Source organism: Zerene cesonia, chromosome 1, assembly GCF_012273895.1.
Source record: "Zerene cesonia ecotype Mississippi chromosome 1, Zerene_cesonia_1.1, whole genome shotgun sequence".
Classification (NCBI taxonomy): Eukaryota; Metazoa; Arthropoda; class Insecta; order Lepidoptera; family Pieridae; genus Zerene; species Zerene cesonia.
Window position 1 is genome coordinate 8,084,215 of NC_052102.1, and position 24,797 is coordinate 8,109,011.

The 24,797-nt window shown below is 35.5% G+C and overlaps 1 protein-coding gene across 2 annotated transcripts in view; it reads left to right on the forward strand.

Annotated features, from left to right (window-relative positions):
• The window catches only part of LOC119828329 (LIM domain transcription factor LMO4), a 131,588-nt gene extending 114,167 nt beyond the window's left edge, over positions 1-17,421 (forward strand). For both annotated transcript variants that reach the window (XM_038350462.1, XM_038350454.1), the window contains exon 5: positions 15,924-17,421. The gene's annotated coding sequence lies outside the window, so the exon portion shown is untranslated. The remainder of the gene's footprint in view (positions 1-15,923) is intronic.
• The last annotated feature ends 7,376 nt before the right edge of the window (positions 17,422-24,797 follow it).

Genomic DNA, 24,797 nt, shown 5'->3' on the forward strand with positions numbered 1-24,797 from the left:
ACAATCATACAATTCGGGGGCGCATCCGAACACTGTTTGATACACACATGTGAGCGACGCCGCACAGCTCGTAGCAGCAGTGTAGCCTCCGCGCTACAAGGGTTTCAACTTATCAATTACATCGTTCGCTACTTACCGCGCGGAAAGGGCAAATTGATTTAATGTAACCAGAGTGCTTTGACGAATATTATTAACGTCTTTTTACGGCCCCTCCAGTGGAGACGCTTTTGTTTTGCGCGGTTTTGTAACAGCGGTTCACACTTATCCGTGGTACTTTGAAAAATGAAGTTCTCATCGAGTTATATTTTTGCTTACAAGTATTTTATTTAAGCTTTCATATAATATTTCATACAGATATACGTCTAGATAAATCAATCACAAAAAAGGAATGTTGAATACGTCCGACTCATATCAGAACGGCATCTCTAAATGAATTATAAATTAATAAAATAGCAGCGGAATGTTCCAGCAACAAATACACCTCAATAATTGTCGGGGCTAATAAATACGTCTGATTGAAGTGATCTCATTAGAGCGCCATAACTCCTCATTAGCGGAATGCTAATTAATGCGACAGTTACAACCGACACTCGTAAGTCACTCTGCCTTCCACCGAGCCTCTTACTTGTACTATTTTTTACATCATTTTTCTCTTAATTAACATTTTTATCTCTTCCACTCTATGAGTTTCTTCAAATGGATTAATTATATTTTCAATGTAATTCATTAACCACGGCTGCTACATTAAAACTTTCTCTTGAACCCGAGTGCGCGAGTGTTTATTTACAAACATAGTTGGTTGTATATCGCATGTGACGCTAAGAATGTTGCATATGCTCTCTTATTATATCCGTGGTATGAAAAAGCTCGTACGGGAGTCATAGAACGGTGAAACTGATTTCACGACGATACATTGCGAAACTCAACTCTAATCCTCCGGCAACTCAGCTAACACCATCTCTTTCGATTTGGTACGAAGTAAATGTTCAATCGCTGTGTTATACAGGCCATATTTCGTGGGTTGAAACGTGCACAATTGGTTGTTTTGTATACCTAGAGCGTTTTTGATATTTGATTTAAAACTAATCATTAAAAGATTTCAATAAAGTTTCTTTACACATCTTAAATGCAAAAACGAAATTCCTTGTTGTGTTTCTGTAATGTATGCTACACTCGTGTTAATATAGTAGCGTATTTTATTATCTCGGCTTCTATTTAATAGCTCAAGTATTTAGCTTAAGTGACAAATTATGCAAACCGTTAGCGATTTTAATGTAAATAAGCCAATAAAGTGTATCTTAGGTACGTAATTAGACGTAATGAAATGTAACAGTTACTTGAGGTTGCCTTAATTAGAATGGAGTCTGTATAACGTTATATCTAGTGTAATTATTTTTTATTCCATTCAACTATTTTGATTATGCTATTAGCCCTACGTGATTAATTAATACTGCATAATGATCAGCTATATCACCTGAAATATATAGTCGTGTATTCTAGGTGCCATATTTGGTTTTAACCTAAAAAATCTATATGTTTAGACAGCTTTTTAAAACGTGTTTTATGATTTTTTTTTTCTTGAATAAATCTTATATTGTGTAATGTGTTATCTATATAATGAGCTTAATTTTCAAACTAGTTTCCATGTAAAATAATAAAAAAGATACGAAAATTAAAATTAAAAAAACGTTACAAATTATAAGTAATTTCTTTTCAATTGTGTTAAATATTACTTTTTCATATATTTCTGTTCAATTGGTAAACAAGTATTGGAATAATTAATGTAAGACAACATACCATAAAGTTCCGCTCTTCCAACTTGTTACTAAACTATCGTTATAAGTTAGCGTTTTTCTTTACGAGCTCCTTTGCTTTTTATTTATTATTCATTCGTTTTCTAAGAAACGCGGAAACAAAAAGTAATTTTAGACGCTTACGAATAAAATTTAATGAATATTTTATAACATTAAATGTAACGCCAAATCGTCTCGTCTATATATAAGCGTTTAGGAAAAAGGCTTTGTTATTTTTCTTTAATATTGCAAAAAGTATGAACTCATAACATCGTAGCCCAGTTTAAGGTACGGCAATATGAAGGTAAAACATATCACAGCAATTCCATCAGGGATCGTAATTAAAGCTTAGGGTAAAACTTGCACGTAAAGATCGTAATCGCGGGCATAATTTTAAATCAAATTAACACTTCAACTTTTAACCGAGGTCATTAATGCCATTACAGCGAAACAATATGGAGTCGTGACCGCAGCGGCGGATATCTAAATAATAAATAAATAGGCTCGCCGCTATCGGCCATCGTATCTCCAAGTTAATGTTCACCGCCAGAGTTTTATAATTAACAATAAATTCGGCATGTTTTTTGTCGAACGTGGGCTCAATGAAACCACACTGTTTTCGGCATTACGATCGAAATCTTAATGACACGCACGTCGGTGGTCTATGGCCATTTCGCGCGTCATAAATTTCGAGTATTCGTCATTTTAAGTGCGCTAACGTTCAAGGATAATCCGGCAATAATTGGCCTTCTGCGTCCGCCGTTCGATAGCTCTTACGAATTTCTTGTCATCCCGTTCAAAAACACCAAAAATACGGCACGGGCTCCCCACTCGAGTCTCGGCTCCGTTATCTCGTTATCCTAATGAAGTCTACGCTAATGACGAGTAGGTAAATAATAGGGCAGCTAATGGGGGCTTTATCATTCTCGAGTGCGCTCCAGGTAAGGGCCAATTAGAGAGGCCGACATCGGCCCATATTGTTCGGCGCAATGCTCGCTTCGATTACGATTATTTCCCAACGACTCTGGGCACTGATAAATTGGACAAACTATAGCGAAATGACGTCCGCGGTTTGCGGCTCTACTTTAATTTTCTGTTAAATTGTCGAATAATACGCTTATGGTCGATTTCATAGCCACTTCGTAATTGATACGATATTACGGTAGAGGATTTTATTACTCTGCTTCCGTGATTTACGATGTATGAGGAACACATTTGATTTTCCAGTTTATTTGTAAAACATTAGAGACTATGTATAGTTGTACAAAATGTTTACAATGTTAACTCTATAATGGCAAGTGCTTAAAAAAAATAAAGCACATTTTCATCGACAGCACAAAATATGCGTGCATCGACCACTAATTTCCGACGGGCGTTGAAAATATGCAAAAATGTTGTTCGAAAACAATGCTATCACCTCGCACAATCACTTGCGGCGGGTGAACTAATTATTACACCGACTCGATTACCCGCGCAATGTTACCGGGCATAATGTATTAAATACCACTAACTTACCGCGGGCACACGTCACCTTACATTAATATTTTACTTTCTATATAATAACGTGTTTTAATGCTGAATTATGTTGCATAATATTATTAAACTGTGCAATTCTCTCTGATAGCTAAAAATGTCTAGGTATAACATTTTCAAATAGGAAAAAGCTTCGCATATCTACAATCGATTTGCTTCATGGGTTTAATATTTGTTATAAGTTAAAAAGAATCTTTGAATATGAGAATTCAACAAAGTACATCAATAAATATTCCATATAAAACATAAAGCGCTGCAAAACACTATTATTAAAATGGCCATAAATAAGAACTCAAGGAAAACTACGGAGAAGCGTCAATGGAACACGGCAATCCTTTTAGCAGGCGCTAAAAACTATTGGAGGAAGTCAATCCGTGGTGGAGCTGTTACCTGCCTCTAAACGTATTGTCGTGTCACTGAGGCGCAACTCAGAACTCCTCTTTAATTACAAATATACAATTCTATTTCTTTAAATAACTCGATATTTAAGCAAAATTTTCGTATATCGAAGACTGCTTGGAAAACCTCCCTCGGAAATTTATAAAATTATTCATAACACAAACACGCAATGGAGGTCTAAACAAAATTGAATTTCCAAATTATTGCTTACTGTATTATGTATAACAAAGACGAGTCCGTAAAATCGCACCGCAGCATCCTGGGAATCTAAAGAATACGCCAAAATGTCTCAAGTTTCTTGAAGCAATCAACTCTTAATACCGTCGTGCTGAAGTCCAACTTGGAAAATTATAGGACGTAGCCGAGGGGCGCAGGGCGGACGTCCGCATGTCATCTCCTTACATCAAAAATGCATTTAAATTTCGCGCAATAAAAAACAGCGTTGGAGAAGTTTCAGTGCGACCAAAGTATTGAAGATGCCTGCTTCCAACCCGCTACCACACTTTGCGATATAAAATATGTAGTTGCTGTTACCGCCTACAATCTGCGACCTATTTCCTTATAAAATTTGCAGCACTGCGGCGAAAAGAATATATGAAATATTAATGAAGTGATTGGCTTGTTTTATATATTTTTTGTGTGTTTAACTAAAGAGATTGGCCGTGCCTATTAATTGCGATAGAGATCAATTTGCAATAGAGCATAGATAAATTGTCTTTAATAAATGTCAAAAATTGTCAGAATAAACGAAAACGGGAAACGAAATCAAAATAAAATGTTATGTTATGAATAACCTCAAATAAAACAAAACGAGATATTTATTATTGCAAAACAAATGTATTTCTTATTATTTAGTTTTTCCCTTATTTAATATTGCGATATATGCCGTTATAGCTATTTATTATTTTTTAATTGCTCACAATAAATTTACAGTAAGTACAGAATCAATACTAAGAATAAAACCTAAAGCAAATTGTATTACCAACTTATCCAATGTACATTTAAACCTACTAAAATACCCATACAAAATATAAACAAAAACCAAACCACAGTTATAAAATTAAACAAGCAAATCTACTACGTTATTCGTTTCCTATCCAGTCGAATAGCATGGCGATAACAAAGAGGAGGTGGCACCACAACCCGCTTCTCCAATTAGGCTAATGGACAGCACCCGACCTGCATTCATACTCGGAATCTTCCAAGCTGCAGCTAATTTTGGTCTTAAACGTCAGGGGCTTTATAAACGGACGGGCGTGACGCTTATGCTACGAAATATCGCCAAATGCCACTAGGAAATTAGTAGAAACCGTAGAGGATTATTTTAATTAGCTACCAATTTAAATGCTTTATTTCCTCGTTAAAACACAGGAAAGATTTTTAAGGCACGAATGTCTCTACACTCCCTTGCTCTAAATAAATACGAATGATATATCCACATTTTCAAAATAGTTAATAATAATTCCTGAAACTGAAAATTTTGATACAAAATAACGGAGTAAACAGAATGCATATAACGTGCGTAGCCTTAAAGATTTACGTACGTAGCGTTTTCTGCGCGTTTTTTCCATTGAGCACTCGTTCGTTTACTCCGCACTCGTCCCAACAACATGCATCGCGACTCATTACTTCACTAATGGAGGTCTTAATGAACCAATCTAACAGATTGCTCTCGAATCTTCAACTAAGAACGCTGATTTGAAAGCCTCGCTACGTCACGTATCTTTTTATTAATTGAATTACATACATTAGCTTAATTAATTAAAAACTCTAATGTATTACGACCCTTTAAATTTCACTTATTTGAATAATGAATCGGGTTTTTCTTGTCTTTTTAAACACGTTTATATTAGGCAAAATCAACTGAGAAATTGAGGTCCCTATTCATATTCGTATTATTGTTTTGATTAAAGCCAGCCCGGGTATAAATTACTGCGGCAATTATTTTAAATTAAAACTTGTTTAATTAATATAACTCAATACGCTTAATGATCCGCATAATACAGCGGCAAATTAAATTTGTTCGCCAGTTGACACGCGGGTACTAATAATCGCTAAGGTTAAAGCGTGACTTGCGAACTTGTTCAAGAACTCCAATTTGTAGCCCCGTTTGAGCGACTACAAGTTATATTAAAAGGTTCGCAGTAATTTTCTTGACAAACAATGAATAACGAATGCATGATATAAAATTCAGAGAGCATGCCATCGTGCGTCTCGCTTCCAGTATTTGTCTACCTTAATTCTGTGTGTTTTTGCTAATTGTGTCCCGCGTCGACTTCGCTCACACTCACACATGCTCATTACGAAATGAAACAAACAAACAGATAAATGTTTTTAAATTACGTGTAGCTAGAAATGTCCCTTCCGTGCGAATTCAATCAAGTCGAAATTCACATAAGGCGCAAGATTTATGATCGACACAAATCGAATTCGCTAACAAACAATATCGTATTCGAGGCGGTAGGTAGGATACGATACGAGTATATCAATATTGCAGGCGCTATTAATACGTCCGTCTCATGAGCGGGAGAGCCCCCGTCGTCTCCCTCTGCCCGCACTCGCCGCTCTTAATTGAATGAGGAGCGGGAATTGTTTCCCAAAATGAAACAATTAATTGTGCAACGGCTATTCCGCCTTACATGGATAATACGTTCGTTTATGGGCTCCTAACGCGGCTGCACGGCGTCCTTTATTGGACCGACTCTAGGAATTTGTGTTCATTGGCGCTCGTATCCAAAATTTAATCGGGAATTTATAAGATGCGGTCTCGGTTTAGAGAACATTTTTGCAGCTGGACCCCATTAAAGTCCTTTAAATGTAAACAAACGTACGCTTGTGTAAATAGAAAAAGTGGATTCCATAAAAAATTCAACGTTATCCTTTTTACTGCCGCCACAGAAAACCTTTTAGTTTGAATTGCAGCGTTTAAAATTTTCATGGTCAGATCATAGCATGTGTAATGCGGTTTTACCGCGTGGAAATTCAGCAATTCAGCGCTACACGCAAACATGTGGCGCATTCAACTTGAAGACGCATCGTAAACCGCCTTTACGCCTCGCCGCGAGAGCCTCTCAAAACTTTTCATATTCCCCGACCGTAAAACCAACCAAAAAATACGAGCAGCCAAAACAATGTAAACGTTCGCCGGTTATCGGCGCAACCGGCTATTACCCGCGGGAATTAGTTTTAAAACATAGTCTTAACGATGCTCGTTGCACCCACAATTACCTGTTTTTCCATTTTGAAACAAACTACGTTCCTATATACGTGTGGTAAAAGTTCTTATAAACAGACTATAAGCTTTATTAAGTGCGCTTTTCTCCGAGTTCGTCTGATGTCATTTATAATTCAACATCAATACTTAACATATTAAATTTATTTCTAACAAGATAGTGGCAGTCAACACATTCAATTTGCTATTTATCTGAGAATGAATCTAAGTCATTACTTAGCTGAGCGAGAGAGATGGGAACGGGTTGTAGTGGAAATTACACGGGGTGGTACAACATTCATTTCTGGTGCCGACAACTGCATATACGATTGTGTTAGGCTCACGGCTCGTATGGTCTATTCTGTTAGACTCGACGATATACATTAAGACAAGTGTTGTTTTAGAGACTTTATTACCGGCTCTTAATTTGCATTCTGCATGTGTTTTGTAGTTTGCAGTATTGTATTTTTCTATTCGCGTTATTATATTTATTTTGTGATGATGGTTATATTGGTTCAGATAAACAGGCTTTCAGAACATATTAATCTAAACGTACCTTACGTAGGTACGTTATGTAGGTTACATTACGTGTCAGCTATAAAAAACACTTCTAAGTAATTCAAGAAAAATTGGTCCTAGCATACGATGGCCTATAAATATTTCGGGTACACATTTTTATAGCACTTCTTAAAGCATATGCACTTAAGCATTCACTAATAGCTTATTGCGAGGAAAAAAGGATATCACGGACGAGGCTCAATCACAGGAAGTGCGCCATCTCATCGCGGAAGTGGTTTCTCTTGTCGTCCCTCTCTAGCACCGTGTTTTGTAAACTCGCCCGTTAATGGACGTACTATAGAACTTGATGTGTCCCGATTGAATGCATTTCGCAATGGAAAACGGTAGGCTCGCCGAATTCAATCTTGTGAGCATTATGAACAACGTAACCGGATTGACAGATACGTGCCTACTGCATACCGCCTGCGTATAATATCGGTTAACGTTTGTGAGGAAGGGGAAATGTTAGTGGCGTTCTCTTTTGTTGGAATCTGTTGTTATGTGATTTTTATTTTTGGGATAGATCGTAATTAGTGATTGAATTAATTGGATATTATTTGTTTAGTTATGTAATAGCTATAAATTACAATCAATGATTAAAGTATACATGTTTTGTTTTTCATTTAACATTGTCATAATATAACATGTCATCGGAGAACATTCATTCATTAATCATCATATTTTTAATAAAATTACTATTATTCAAGGAATGAAACACAGCATCGACTAGCACTACCAATCAAAACCAATAATTAACTAGCACGTTCCACATTCGCAACAGGTATCGAAATCTATGTCAGAGTTATCATAGCGAAAGTGAAATTGTAAGGCTTAATCCGCGAGCGCAGTGATGAGAGCTCGATTAAAATGAATCACAGCGGTGCTAATTGGGCCTGCCTGGCCGAGCTCATCCAATTAGCCACGACTTAGAAACCCAAGGCCGCAAGCCACCCTGTAATCTACCCGCTCCCCGCCGATATGAACTGATGGAATGCGATTCATGAGATCATCACGAATTAAACGGTTCGCTTCCGCTCGTTGAGTTTTTGTCGTAGCCGGTGTCGGTTATCAGTCGGTTACGTGTCTTTGAAACGGAGAATCACACTTACACTTGGATTTTTTCTGCATTGAGCTCTCTCTAGTTTTAATTTTTATTTTATGATGTGCCTTATACTGCAATCAAACTTTAATGTTGTTAATTACTCTTCAACTACTTTTAAAATTCTTAAACATGATAGTAGCATGAATATTTTATTATTCATAGATGTGGTTTCTTCTAAAAAATATGAAATATATTCATGTTTCACTACCATAGTATAGCCATACACACTTATGATAAAAGGACGTTCATTTTTTTTTATTTGAATTTAGATTTTCCATGTAAAAATGTGCAACGCGTATTTCTTATCAAAAATTTTATGTGTGTAAGACACATTTTTTATTTAGCTAGGAAAACCTGTTATTGATACAATATTACTCGCGCTTTGGAAACCTGCCTGATTCGCTGCCTCTATCTTGCATCCTTAAATTAAGAACACTAACGACGTTCCTTCCTATCATTTAGTTTGAGAAATTCATTCGAAAATAATAAAGCGCAGTTGTTTAGAGAAGCGATAACGACTCACGTCGAGACTTCGCGACGCCTCTAATGACATCGAAGGCAGTAGGCTTCGCGTGCGCAGTTCTTGTTATATCTTTATTACAAAGGAGTGCCTCATTAATTTGGCAGCCCTTAAAAGTTGAGAGCTGCGAACCCTTGACCTCGTTCATAAGAGCTTGCGACCAACCGTTTCGAATTGAAACGGCAACGCACCTTGCGATACATAATTAACGATCCTCATTACTCTGTAACAAATACTCCCCTCACTGAAACCTTCCCCGATTTCCTTAATCTACTGCGAAATAAAAGAAACCAACGTCTAACTTCGATCATTCCAGCAGAACACATAAGTCCTTGACTCATAGTTCTAGCTAGACAGTTTCTATTATCCTTAATAGTGGTCGTAAGAGTTTTAAAATGGTTTGGATACGAAACTTGTTCCGTTCAGGAAGTGTTTCCAGCGCAGAGGGAACGGGCGCGCGGAACTTGGATATTGAACGTCGCATTTTATTGGGCGAATTCGATAATCACGGAGCGTAACTGGCGGAAAAGAAACGGGCATCGTATTGCCGGTGGAAAGTTGTGTCATCGAGCGAACGTTGAATGCATATCGCGATAGTTAATTTGGGAGGGACGCGTGCAAAGAGGCTAATGAACAGCACCGGGGCTCCGTGTCCGCGGACTCGTGCATTTTTAATGGCTTACGCTAGCACACTCACTATTAATATTTACCGAACACGTCAAGAGGGTGCACTTTACCTTTTAGTTAACTAGCGTCCGGCCGTTCATTAAATTTTCACGCGCGTCAGTTTCGGGCGAATTTTCCGCGGCGCTGACCGACCGGCCGATAACGAGCGGGCATCGTTACCGGCCTGCGCTGCCGGAGCCGCACACAAACCAACCCAATTTTATTAATAATAAACTGTTACTGAAACTGCGGCTTTCGTGTAAGGACTTGAACGCTTATTGGAAATTATTCAAATTGGGTAACTGGATTATTTTTTATTTATATTGACTTAAAATAATGTTGCGGGAACTTTGTCTCTTTAGAAAATGCTAGATAATGCGCATACATGCTATAAATATTATCGTTGACTGTTTTTATATTTTATTTTTTATTTTATTTTTATTTTATTTTATTTTACATAACACACGTTGTTTATAGAAATTATCGTAAAACTAACATAGTGTCACACATTCCACACAAAGATATCAATAAAACGGCCATCCTGAAACTGAAGACGAGCGATGATTAATGCGTACACTAGGAGCTATCGCATCGCGTGTCGCGGCGGCATGAATACGGAATGAGCGCGCGCGCACGCGACGCGACAAACGGCCGGCCCGCACGCTACCTACCCCATACCGCCCTAATTTATATCCACCCTGTATTATCACTCCGTATCTTTCTTTGCTATATCTCTGCTAAACGAATGTACGGATGCCTAATTGTATTCGCGGTTAACTTGCAATAATGGCGGGTTGTTTGTCGGCAAAATTTTGTATGATTTATAAACATATTTATTATATATTTTACAAAGAAACAGGTATTATCCAATTTCATTGTAGCTTAGTAAAGTATTTTAAATAGAAAACAATTTTTTTTTTTATCTACCCTTTAATACATCTGTATTAAATAATTAAAGCAAACTTGATAATTTTCACCACAATAACTGAGCGCTGTACTACAAAATTGAGGTCACCAAAACATGTTTTATTTCCGAACAATTCAACTATAATTAAAGCCTTCTAAGATATAAACTATACGTTTCTTAGAAGCTTCTTGAAATTGTGTAGAAATTATGCCTTAATTCTTTGTGTTATGGCTTTACGAACAGCGTTTCTATAATATTAATATAATCTAGAACAGACTTGAAGAGCCCACGCATTTAGACCAAATGCCGATAGATGACGGCTGAATCAGCACTACAGGCTAGCGAAATTTTACAAAGGACCTCCTCAATAATTATCTGCGGCCTCTCGAAACTTCGCCGTCTCTGTAATTATTTTTCGCTTGTTATTTTTTCAGTTCTGTAAAAATAACTTCAGGTATCAAGTTTGTTTGTAGTTGACCACTTTTGTGATCATTACCGTCTGAGAGCCTTGGCCTGGTCGAGTATCTTCATACTTATTCAGATTTAATTATAAACTTTTTCGTAGGAGAAAAATGTTTCTACGCACAATACTTGGCTATGAGGAGTTTTTGAAACGTGATACGTGTGCTTATCAATTTAGATATATTCATCCGGTTATTGTTCGATTTCATGAATAATAATATATCTTAGAAACTGTCTTAATTGGCGTAATTATTCTCAATAAATTCCAAACAAGTTTCCTCACAATATCGTATAGAAATTAATCGGGCAACAGCCGGCCCATACTGAACAGAGATACGATGAACAATGCAAACGGACATTATATACAAAATACCTATCAATTATTCAAACATTAGTACAATTTAGCAAACGCAAACCCCAATAACAGGCGATTGTTAGCTCAACGGTATGAGCGCACTATTAAATTATTTAGCTGCGGTCGCGGCATTGTCTCGCGAACTTCGTCCCATCGCAGAATAAACAGTTTTGATACCGTTTAGTGTGACGTCCCTTATGTTTATTGTCGTTTGTAGCTATCTATTCAGTTTTGTCGGGAAACTACGTTAATTCTCGGTCGTTTGTATAATGAATACTTATAGAAGCAATGTACATCTCTAAAAGAAAAGAAATATTTTTGTTGTGTCGATTATCCAGAATATATATATATATATATATATATATATATATATATATATATATATATATATATATATGATTTGTCGGGAAACTACGTAAAATTAACTTCAAATTAACTACTCGGTCGTTTGTATTATGAATACTTATCTCTAAACCACCACTAGGATTATAGGACATAAATATCCGAGATCCTAAGATAAGACTAGTCTGACACAGTTGTATCACCAACCACGTGTTTCGTACCTGAAAATAAACATAAAATGATGTTTTTTTAACCCATACAAAATAATATAGAATCAACCAATAAACCAACCCCTAATAGAGTGCTTTATTTAAGTAAACATAAAGACAGGTTTAATGGCTTTCTGGAACTGGCTGTATTATAGCGTCCCGTCTTTATTCGGGGATGCGTCGGCTATGTTTGTCCAACTAGTTAATGGGATACCGATGGGCTGTACACTATTGAACGCGTTGGAGCGTTCTCAACATCGCTATTATGGTTGTGCGAGTGGAACCGAGTGGACGGTTAATAATACAATCCTATCTAAAGACATCGTCGTAAGAACTACTACACGTTAAAGAACTATATAAAAACCCATGTGAAATCAAGAAACAATACTTAAATTAAAGTTAAAAAAATATAGAAACGAGAAATAGTTTTCTGGGTAGCACGAATGCCATTTACACAACGTGATAAATTATTTATAATATTTTTCATACTGACGGAGATATTCTCGTGACTACAATTGAGTTTTATCCTCCATGCATTTTTTGTATTCAAAATATCTTTAATATATAATAAAAACGAGTTAAAACCGATTGAAATTTTATCTCAAACAATCTACACTATCAAACTTAATGGCCGCGTCTGACCACGACCCCTTCGGACCGTGTAGGTCTCCCACTGCATCTGTAATGATCGAAATCTGAATCCACCTGAACGCAACCATTAAACTTGCTCGGGGTCTTGACAGCTTCTTTATCACGGTATCGTGTAAGTATGGAGAAATAATATATAGTAACATCTAAATATGCAACTCCGTATATAAAAATTACATTAAATGCATTTTTTTTTAATCGTCGCATATTGTAATAAACCATTTCAAAATGTATTCTGATTACCGGTCTATGGATAGATAACATGTAACGTTTTTATATGATTGAGTAATATATTGTTGTGTGGAAAATCTTGTACTTGTAAAAAATGGACCCGTAGCTTATTAATTACTAAAACTTATATTAATGTTGTGGATGTTGTGTCTCTAAGACCTAAGTGGTTATAGATCTATACAAAGGATTTTTTTTTTGAGGTATAGTTTTTTATTTATTTATATTATGTATGTATGATATGTTTATTATGCACAATAATCAACCGTCTAAATATTTTATTGCTTGTAAGAGTCCCGAATGTGATTTGATAATTAAGAAATACCAGTTCAACCAGGGAGGGTACCATGACGTCTTAAAGCAGTACTAACTCCAGTGTGTAACAGCGATGGTGCTAAACGATATTGCTCTGACATTTTAGTTTAAAATAAGTACTGCTTCAAGACGTAATGGTACCCTCCCTAGGTAGCTTATTTACCTATTCTAAGATCTATAGCTTTATCAAATATAATAAGACAAATTACAACTCAGTCTTCTAAGGTCATTCGCATCGTTCATTACTCTCAAAACAATCTAAAGTTAGATATTAAACACGTTTACTAAGAGCAATAAAGAATATAAGGCTCACCCAATTATAGTGTTATGTGTACAAGAAACGCCCAAGGGCCTCTCCGGCTAACTAACTAATTTAATTAGGCGTGTAATGAAATGGTTTACCTCTAATAAAATTGTATTGGTGTAAGGCTAGTTCCTCACGTATATGAAATAATGCGCTTGGGGTAATTTACTTAATTAGTAGATTTTTTTAAAGTAAGTAGATACGTATTTTAAGTATTTCAATTTCCAAGTAGTCAAACTTTTTCAAACATAATTTTCTATAGTCACGAGAATATATTTAAACAGATATATAAAGCTGCGAACACGAGGTAAAGTCTAAAAGCATTATTACAACATATCGCTATATATCATGAAACAGCCTTTAAACAAATCATTTAATAATATACTCAACTTATTTAATTAAAGTTGCCGTAATTCAATACCCAAGCCGCATTATTCAAACAGATCTAAATTCATTCGGAGCATCCATAATACAACGCTTGCCTAATTGATAAATCATGTAAAATACTGAAATTCCAAAACACAAACAGATAATTTCCATGGAAAGCTTGTACCGCCGACTGTATCCACTTCCCACAGAGAATAGCACACACGGCCGGGTAAGTTTCAATAGCGTCCGTATTAGTTTGAAACCTAATTGTTACGCGGCGTAGCCCGCGGCGCACCGTCCACGACAATACGTCGCCTCCACGATATTATGCATGTTTAATTAACGCCATTTCTAATTCATAATCCGACAGTGATAAATTAAACCCCGTCCACTCGTAATTAGGTACGCAATTACGGCCCGTTTGAATTCATTACTGCCGAAAGTACTAGGTGAGCGTGATTTATTGCCGTGTCTCAGCGATCGTAATTAATATCGCGTTACACGTGCGTTATCGACCCCCGTCGCCCACTGTATCAATCAAATGCCGACTGCTTCCTGCAGACTTGAGCCCGTGTTATAATTAATCAGCTACAAGATCCTCATATTGTTCATCGGCATTATTAGACAATAAGCGTTCGCGGCGGCCACGCGCGCGTAATTGGAAACTATACGGCTATTTAATTTACCTAGCGGGCCGCGCCACCTGGCTCGATGGCGAAACAATTGCCGAGCGCCTAATTATATTTTAATCGCAACATGACCCCCGCCCTATGCAGAGACCGGGCGGGGGCGAGCCGCGGGGGGACAACACCACTAATTCATTTGTGCGGCGAAACTCAGGACGAGCCGCCCGTAGCGATTGTTTATTCTCATAGGAGAGTTTAGGTCTCCTAAAGCAATAGCGACGCTTAAACATATTAACCAAAGCGTTTACGTGAAGGGTTTAATTATGCACTATACGTACTGTGAGCACCGGGTTAATTTACTCATACACGCTGTTTTAAGGCACTTTACAGATAAACTTACAGACTCATACGTGTCTTTTTATTCGAGGATACCATTCCTGAAGCCGTGTTATACGTATGTAGTTACTTGCACCAAGTTGCGCGGAGTTCATCAAGTGCAATAAATATTAAAGTTACAATATCATTGTTAGAACACTCGGTATACGCGCAGCTGTTTCCGCGAACTATTGCCAATTGTGTGGGGACCTTTGTTCGCAACATCAACTATGAAAATGTTATAATAGTCTATTGAGCCCATAAATTGCTAGGAATCCTTTTACCTCCGAAAAATAACTTCGCGGGGCAAAGAAGGCACATTCAAATATGTATTTTTCTATATCATTAGAAATGTAATCTTTTTCTATTTTGTAAACAGGAACGAATTACAATTCACAACTAACAAATTATTGGAATAATATAATATAAAAAAGGGCAATAACAAATAGATGACATTGATAACTAATAATTAATTAATGTAATCGCTAAAAATGTAAATAGGTGTAAAATGTTGTTTTGCAATTGAAAAATATTTCAAAGTACAAACCGTACCGTTTGGGCCAACTGTTCCTGCACTCGCTCCACATTAGCGTAAAAGCCTTAAAGCGGAGGAAGCTGCGCATTGGCTATTAGCACGATTAGACGAGCCGACACTCGCGAATTCTTTAGGCCTCATCTCATAACACCGCCTACATATTTCATTATTTATGTAACCTCTGTTTTACTTCAATCTACTCCCGGAGATTGCGTTCACAATATACATAAAGATGATCTTTGACGTGCCAAATTGCTCTTGTATGATGGTACACTTTGTTAGATTATGTTACTGTTTCATTTTTTATTGTGGAGATATGCTGTACAAATGTTTATTACATGTCATATATTATGAGCACTGTAATTATGAAAAAATATATTTATAAAATATAAGAATGAAAGCAAAATCTAATCGTCAACTGATATACTTCAACAAGTTATATTAAATTTCATTTACATTGTTCCAGATGATGGCCTGCTCATACTTGAGCGCAACGAGTGTCAAACCTGATGCGACAGCGAGCTGCTGGAACCCCCCGTACGCAGGACAGCCGCCGAGTCACACCTTCAGGCCCGCTCCAGAGACTTCCAGCAATACAATGGAACCAGCGCTCGACCTGACCACGTCTCTCAAGCCTCGCAAAGCAAGCGACGACGACTCTGAGTGACAGTGTTGTGCAAAGACTAAAGAACTGCAGTCGACGTCACTCGCTATCACGCGACGACTCGACTCGTTAATATATAATTCATAGTCAAACCTTGATGTGAATGTTACTATGGCATCCCTTTAATTTCGTCGAGTGTAGTACCATTCACATTCGTGTTGAATATGGCGGTTGTACTGGTATTTAATTTTGGTTGTGAAATCGCAATTTATGTAAAATTTACTCTGCTCTATAAATCATTCGATTCTCTTACTTAGAATCTTAAGGAATGTGTTAAACACAAGCGTGTTGTTTGTATTTAAAGTGATAATAATGAAAATGAAATTGCATATCGTAAAATAGCAGTTACATGGAGCTACGCTTGTTGTGTATCTTGTCATTTTGTACCCAATCCTACTGTGGAATTTATGTTGTATTAACGAAATAATTTTAATATTAAATAAATTATTTTATATTATTATTATATGGAATTTACTATAAATGAACAAGACTATTCTTCCGTTGCAATTAATTTCGATGAAATGCATGTTTTGTAATATTAGACAATGACGGTTTTTGTTAATTCTTGCCAGTGAGAGTACCTTTTGTATTTTAATTCTTTATACGCATCTCTGTGATTTCCAATCTTACTATGTAAATATTTCTCGAATAAATTTGTTATTTCGTTTTTAATTGACGAGCTGTTACTTAAACTTCGAATAGCGTCTTATAAAAGTAAATTTGTACATACTAGCATAAACGTTTTAGACTTAAGTAGACACATCTTGTACCTTCTAAGACGCAAAATTGGTAGCAATAATGGGAATGCCAACATCAATGAAATTTAACTCGAGTTACTCATGTTCTCTGTGTATATAGACCTATATACTACAATTTACTATTATATTCGTTGATAAAATCAAATTTTAAAGTATTTACAATATCGTATATGTAATATTAAACGCTAACATTTATTGGGTACATGATTAAAAAATCGAGCATGTTTCATATTTAAAATTTAGTACATCAAGAAATACAAGTAACTATTTGTATACAGGAGAAGTGCAAAGTTTATAGGATCATTTATGATTAAATTGTACATTTGCATGGATTCGTAAATAATGTTAGCGTTTAGTGACTCTTGCCATTTATTTAACATTTACTTGGTGGTCTCCGAAATATCTTCTTGTTGTAAAGCTAAGAATAAACATATATACACGTAGACAATTACCGTGTTACCAGTTTAACATTTATCTATACAGAAAGAACTTACATCTAGCCTAAGTTATGGCGACAGGAGAAATTAAATTTTGTAAATTAATTGTGTTGTTTTCTTTACCCGAACACTATCGTTGAAAGATCATTTGCTTTTTTAACTAAATTTCATAAGTTTATGCGAGTTGAGATATAGAACTCCTATTAGTTTAATCAGTAGGTTGGTAAATGTGAATAACAAACACTAAACCGCCCTCTAATTAATTATTAGAACTGAACCAAATTTCAGTGAACCACATGGGAGGCACTAGCATTCAAATAAATAACCATAAAAATAGGTTCACCCAGTAAAAAGTTATGAAATAAACACAAAACTACAGTCAAATTGATAACCTCCTCCTTTTTTGAAGTCAGGCGACAAGTAAAAAAACTGTGATTCATAACTCACAATAGTAATAAGTCAATGAGAAAGTCTTATTAGTCCGAGAGTAGAATGGGGTAGAAGTATTCAAATGTGTTTCATTGCTAGATTTTCTTTACGGGCTACTATCCTAAAATCAAATTAGAAGCAGATATTTTAAGGACTCTCCTTGTATTCGTAAACGTAAATATGAATGAAAAATGTTAATAATTCAAAATTACCAAATTTAGAAGCTAACTTCCACTGTTTTAAGTGCATAGGATGTTTTAATAGAATTAATCGTTTAAACTTGTTTTTTCAGAAAAAAGTTGAAATAGGATGGAAAACTAAATAATCTGATAGGTGTGTCAAAATAGAAAGGGTTTGTATGTAGGAATTCAATAGAGTGATTTGCAGAACTCTATTTTGAAGCATCTTGCCTAAATATAGCTAATATATAATCAGACTAAATCTTGTATCCGTACACACGATCTCCATACAGCACTATATAATCAATACCTACAAATTATTCTCTTATTCAGGACGCATCTGACGAAAACTATGATCTGCTTAAATAAAATAAATTATTTGCAATTATTTCCAAATATTATTATATGATGAATACAAATGAATACAATAAAAACAAGTATTGATTATTGGGCTGCGGTTCTTTTAAATATCAGACATGGCATCGGAGCTGGGGGCTCGTCTGATGTTAAGCGATCATCACAGTCGATGAAGATTTACAAAGGTAGGCCTCTGCATATGCGTTGACCGTTTTCAATGAAAGGTATTTCAATGGTATGAAAGTAATTATTGACGTTGAGAATAAAATATTGGACTGAAACGAGTGAGGAAAATCATGTTGACATCTGGCTCCACTAATCGTTAGAAACACAGTAGCAATAACCCTCTATTGACTATTTTACGTCTATTTTCTGTGGGTGTAGTTCCCTGGTGCGAGGTATGCTGTGCTGTCCATCTATCAAACTTTTCGAAGAGATTCATAATTTAAATATTATCTATAAAAGGTAGCTATTCCCTGCATTTCCTTTTAAGTCAAATATTTTCCACTCATACAGAAATTAACTGAGCTCTTTAACACTGTCTTAACAAAAATATTAAATTTATCCGTATACGGTTGAATGGTTTTATACGCCTTATTGAATATGTAAGCAAAAATAACTGCAGTCGTTAAAGCAGGATCTTTAACCCACTAATCAATTGGACACGGTTTTTTCTCGTTTTCGTTGTTCAATAAAGCGTTTAATAAAGAAATAAATAATTTCCGAATGGAACTGAGGTGAAATTTGTACATTTAACTTGTCTCAACACACATTAAATGTCGCACTTATATGGAAAATGAGGTTACAACTTTGTTAAATGAAAAGCCAATGTAAAAATTAAGTTTATTATAATTTAATGCCGAGTTGCCTCATTGGGGTAAGAAAAAAGCACAGTTACAGTATATTGAATTAAAAAGCAAGAAACCAGATGGTCGGCACTGTTTAACATTGCAAATTGAATGATTATGTAAACAAGTCTCGCCAAAGCCTTTTTTGAGTGGTATCATGATAAAATTAGTGGGGATGTTTAATTATTATTTAAATATATTTCAATAGTATGCTATCCCTCGAATAAAAAAGGGTACGCTGAATAATTATTTTGGTTTATTTTCTGAATTAAGTTTGCATCATTGTGTTCATTAAAAATGATTTCGAACGAAGCAAAAAATTTGTCCATGATGAACGTTATTAGAGTAACAGCACTACACTGCCAAACCCCACGACGCGGTACACTAAAATGATAAATGAAAAAATCTATGTTGCAACCAAAACCCTTACCCAGGCAAAAATACTATTGTAGTGCTTCATGTAAGTGTGAAATCACTTAAAAACTTACAGGGTTGAATGGAATGGATTCAGATACATCTCGATGATCTTATTGGCAAATAGATCCACATTCTGGCCAGACCGCCACTCTACTCCGAATTCAAGCGCATTCCATATCGCATCCCTCTTGAAGATTCGAAGAGAGATCAAGCGCAGGACAAACATTTTTATATATTTCCGAGCCACGAGTGCGTTTCAACATCGCGTATACTGGCTGCTATGAATATTTGAAAAATACCAATACCTTTATTTTGTGAATAGCATATAAAAAATAAAATAAAGGAAAATTTTATACGATACACTTACATAATAATAGAATAAGCATGTACAGATTTTTTCCATTTGAAAGCACTTTTCGCGTATTGAGCACGAGTTTTGGACACTGCGACAATTGGATTATCGCATTGTATGATCGCTTCACTGAATAAATATTTTGAAAGGAAATAAATACGCGAACATTTTTAAATAATGTTGGACGATTTCAGTAACTTCCCGATGTTTATAGCACAATAAAAGGTAACTAATCATTGATGGTGAGTCAATAAATCATTTATTACGTTTTACTTATTACTAACGAGCGTTATTATAACAACTTTGTGAATAGAAGTGAATAGATACTTACTATTCAATATTATGTTGATGTATATTAAGCAAAGTAATGAATACTATCCACCATCAGAAAAAATCAGGAATAATGCTACTTAAAAGCGCAAATCACAGTTTAGTAGGTTCATAATACTGTATAATTATATGTGTTTTGCGCAAACCAAATATAAATATTTAAAAAGTACACCGATCAACATTTGCATTATAATTGTATGAGTGCAAGATTAAATCTCCACCTGATTTAATGGATCTGAATAATATTACCGCACGCCGGGCCAATTACCGAACGCCGCTTCCTTCCTGGCAGATGCACCATCAAATATGTACCCCGATCCGGCGCAAAATGGCGAAAATAGGCGAAAAACGGCGCGATGCCTGAGTGACGTGTGGACGCGATGAATGAATGATGGGTGTGCAACGCCGGTCACTAATCAATAGTCGCCTGCGGCTTGCCTTGTTAGCAGAAGGCTAGACGTGAAGCAAGAAACAATGTATTTTTTCTAGCCAATTAAAGCTCAATCTCTATTTATACGTGTATGCATTAGTTTCGCAAGGTTTGAATTCCTTATATGAAATACTAGCTGCACGCTCCGCATCCTTCTGGATAGTTTTATGTTGAATCAAACTATACACGGTGTGCAAATTTAATTAAAATCGATTGAGTAGTTAGGAGTCCATCGCGAACAAACAACGTGACACGTATTCTTTCAATTTACTTATTAATAGGACGGAGCTTTGTTATATCTCAAATGTCAGCTATTTCATGTGGACGAGTGGCCCGGTTTCATGGGTACCAAAAGTAGCAGGAAACATTTTTGAATATATATCGTTTTAGAATATACGTATGTATATATATATATATATATATACATACTTGAATAATCACGAAATCTAATTCTTCTCTCCAAAAAAGATCACCGACGTCCTTGAGTGGAAGTTACCAATAAACAAGAATTTGCGTAATCCGAGTGAAAACCTAGAGACTTATTGAGTTACAAAACTAAAAAAAAAATTATTTAATTAAGAATCGTTTTTCGGACGATGGTTGAAAAGTACCTTCTATATAAATGGTAAATCTTAGTTGTTAAATATTTAAAAAATTGACAAGTGCGAGTCGGACTCGCGACCGTTATATTGCCAACAGAATTACTATCACGGTTCTTGAGGACAACTTAGTAATAGGCTTCCGTTTTGCACTTTTGATATGGAACCCCATAAAACCTCTTCAACCAACTCAACAGAATCAGACACATGGACAAAAACATCGTTTGAATCCATTCCATTCAGAATTAATAATCATGCTTAATTATTAGTCTTAAGCATTCAAATGCTTTAAAAATACGAAACGATGTTCATCTCTTATGTTTTTGCAAGTTTGACAAAAGCACGCAAAATAACAATTCCAAGGAACACATTGCAGATCTAAATTACAAATCTAATTGACTTAATAGTCATAATAATAGAATATTCTTACAAAGTTCATTACCACAAACCTGCCTTTAGTATCCACTATCCAGTTACAATAACATGCTGAATCGATGCGTATCAGACTTGTTTTTTCGTCAAATAAAATCAACCACATATCATGCTGTGAGTTTTGCAATTTCATTTTCTACTTTGTTGGGCTTAAGAAATGTTTATTGAATAATTGGTATACATTATTGATACAGTATCATTCCAATATAAAAAGATGTTTAATCATTCATACTGTATACATTGTTGAACTCATTAGTATCATAATTGCCTGTGTTAGACTGTTTTTTTTTTATGTTACAGTCGGCAATGGAGCTGGTGGGACGCCTGATGGTAAACGCTACCACCGCCCATGAACATTTGTAGAGGCATAAGGTCCTTTGCAGACCTGACGCCTCTACAAGTGGATTGCCGACTTTTTGGGAAGGGATTAAGAAAGGATTGGCGATAGGAATAAAGGAAAGGACTGGGAAGGGTAAGGAAAAGGATATGGGCCTCCGGCTCCCCCACTCACCGAACGAAACACAGCAGAATGCTATTTCACGCCGGTCTTCTGTGGGGGTGTGGTACTTCCCCGGTGCGAGCTGGCCCAATTCGTGCCGAAGCGTGCTCGACTACCACATACAGATTGATTGTGTTAGTCCCCAGATAACATAATAGGTACTTTTATTGTAGTTAAACTGTGATAATTAGGTACGGAGGCAAAATTATTTTTATATTTAAAGCGTTAAGATCATTTAAAAACCATAAGTGCAAAAAAAAAATTAAATAAAACATAAAATTTGATCACCGCATGCAAAAAAAGCTTTTCAATTGAATGATTTTAAAGACAAAACATCGAAACGTCGTAGTCAGTTCATTGGTTTAGGCGTGAAGAAACAGACAGATTTACTTTCGCATTTATAATATTATTATCAAATAGTAATGTGTTCCTACGTAACATTCCTTTTGCACCTATCATGTGAATAGAGTACAATCAAAACTTATTTAAGGATTGTAATCCTAAAATAACGTTTATAGGGATAGGGACAACTAATAATTTTTAACGAAAAACTAAGCTGCCTTCAAATTATTAGATCTAGACCAAATTCAAAAGAGAAAGTAAAATCATAAAAATCGGTTCAATTAGTAAAAACACAAAAAAACTGACAAATTAATAACGAACTCCATTTTTTGAAGTCGATTGAAAAATACTGAATATCTCAGTTGATTTATAGATTTTACGATTGAGAATTGTATTTATGTTACTATTTACTGACCCTTTTACGAAACGTATCTTACACTCATGGACACTTTAAGAGGAACGCATATACGCTTAGTTGCTATTTCATTAGTTAGACCACTTTTCTTTATTAATGTGAACCTTATTTAATTCCTGACAAGCATTTAATAGAATGTATTTTCATGTATTGTATAAATTAACAAAACAATTACTTTCATCTATAATTTTAAATTTAAGACCACGCAAATCCAACTTAGCAAGTTTTACAATATTAATCATTATCCCCAGTACACAAGATTGAATTTGTAACAACGTGCTAGGGATAGGAAGTAATTTCCATCAAATGCCAATACTCCTACGCACAGCCAATCCTTCGTTAGCGTAAGTACTTTATACACTGAATATAATGATTCATAGACTTTATCGGAATCAATCTCAGAAACTGAGACGACAAAAATACCTATTTTGGGTTCCCCTATATATGTCCGCAGTGTATTTTCATGCACGACTTATAATGATACACTTTAATAATCTCGGCATACATCATTATACTTGTCCACCGTCCAGCCAGGCATATCGAACATGCCATAACGCAAGAAAATTTACCTAACGACATAACGAGTCGTTTCAGGACCGCTGTTACAGATCCTTGTTCTGTTTTCTTTATGCTAATTGGGCACATGTACTAATAGAGACATTGAGATGTATGGGGAAAACAGTTGGAGGATTTATTTTAAATAAATAAACAAAAACACATTTTTCCTTATCTATCATTGTATAGAGAGCGACAGTGAAAAGGTATATGTACTTAATATCTAATTAGGTGAGGTTAAGCTTGTTTGGTTTATTTTTAAATTAAATCAGTATATCTAAAATATATTACTAAATTATAACTGCGAAAATATGAATAGTTAATTGGCTAATTTGTTTTACCTTCACGTTGTAGATGTAAAATAAGCAACGGTTTCGAATATTTCTGGAGAGATTTTTTGGACATAGATAGTACAAGAAACAGAGCATTAAATTTGTGATCGGAGTCGCGGGCTTTAACTATGTACATACTATAAAATTAAATAAATTTCTCATTTTCAACCATTGTGGTTGTATTGAAATTTAAATAGTTCCTACTAAGTATCATCCTGTAACCGATTTTAAATACTATATAACTGAAATTAATATATTTCTACGGAACATCCGCTCAGGTTGAATATACTTATTTCATAAATATACATAAAAGTACATTAATATCAATCCTTAATTTAAATTTACTTTATAACAAAAACACGCGTAGGTAATTGTTAGTTCCGAATTCCAATAAATAACGATCTTTCATTAACATATAGGTAACTGTTACGAATAGTTACCGTATGTATTATCTAATAGTAGAAACTATTTCAAATTCTCACTAATTACGTATCGAATTTGCATAACATCACGTCATAACGTAGGTATTGATATCGGCATTTGGAAGTTCCAATAGATCGTTTATCCCGCAATCGCTAATAAATTAACGCCATTACTAAATTATACTCAGCTCCTAGATTAATCTAGAAGTCGAGCGCAGTCCGTGGCGGCCGCTCTTACATTATTACAGCATTCATTAGAGTTCGCTAATTACTCCTTGCTTTAATGAATAAGCTCTAATGAACCACTTTCTGTTAATTAAAGGCGGCATGGAGCGGGGCGCGGCCGCGGGGTGGCTCGAACTTTTCTCCGAGGTCTGATTGCAAATGTGAATTTGTGTAAGTCTGAGTGGAAAGAGTGTTTCTACTGAAAAGAGGTAATGAGGCGGTCGAGAGGAGCCGAATTAGTTGCAATTGCATCGTATAAATTACAATTTGCTTGCAAAATTGCTTAATTATCCGCTTTATGTTTTGTATACGTCGTAT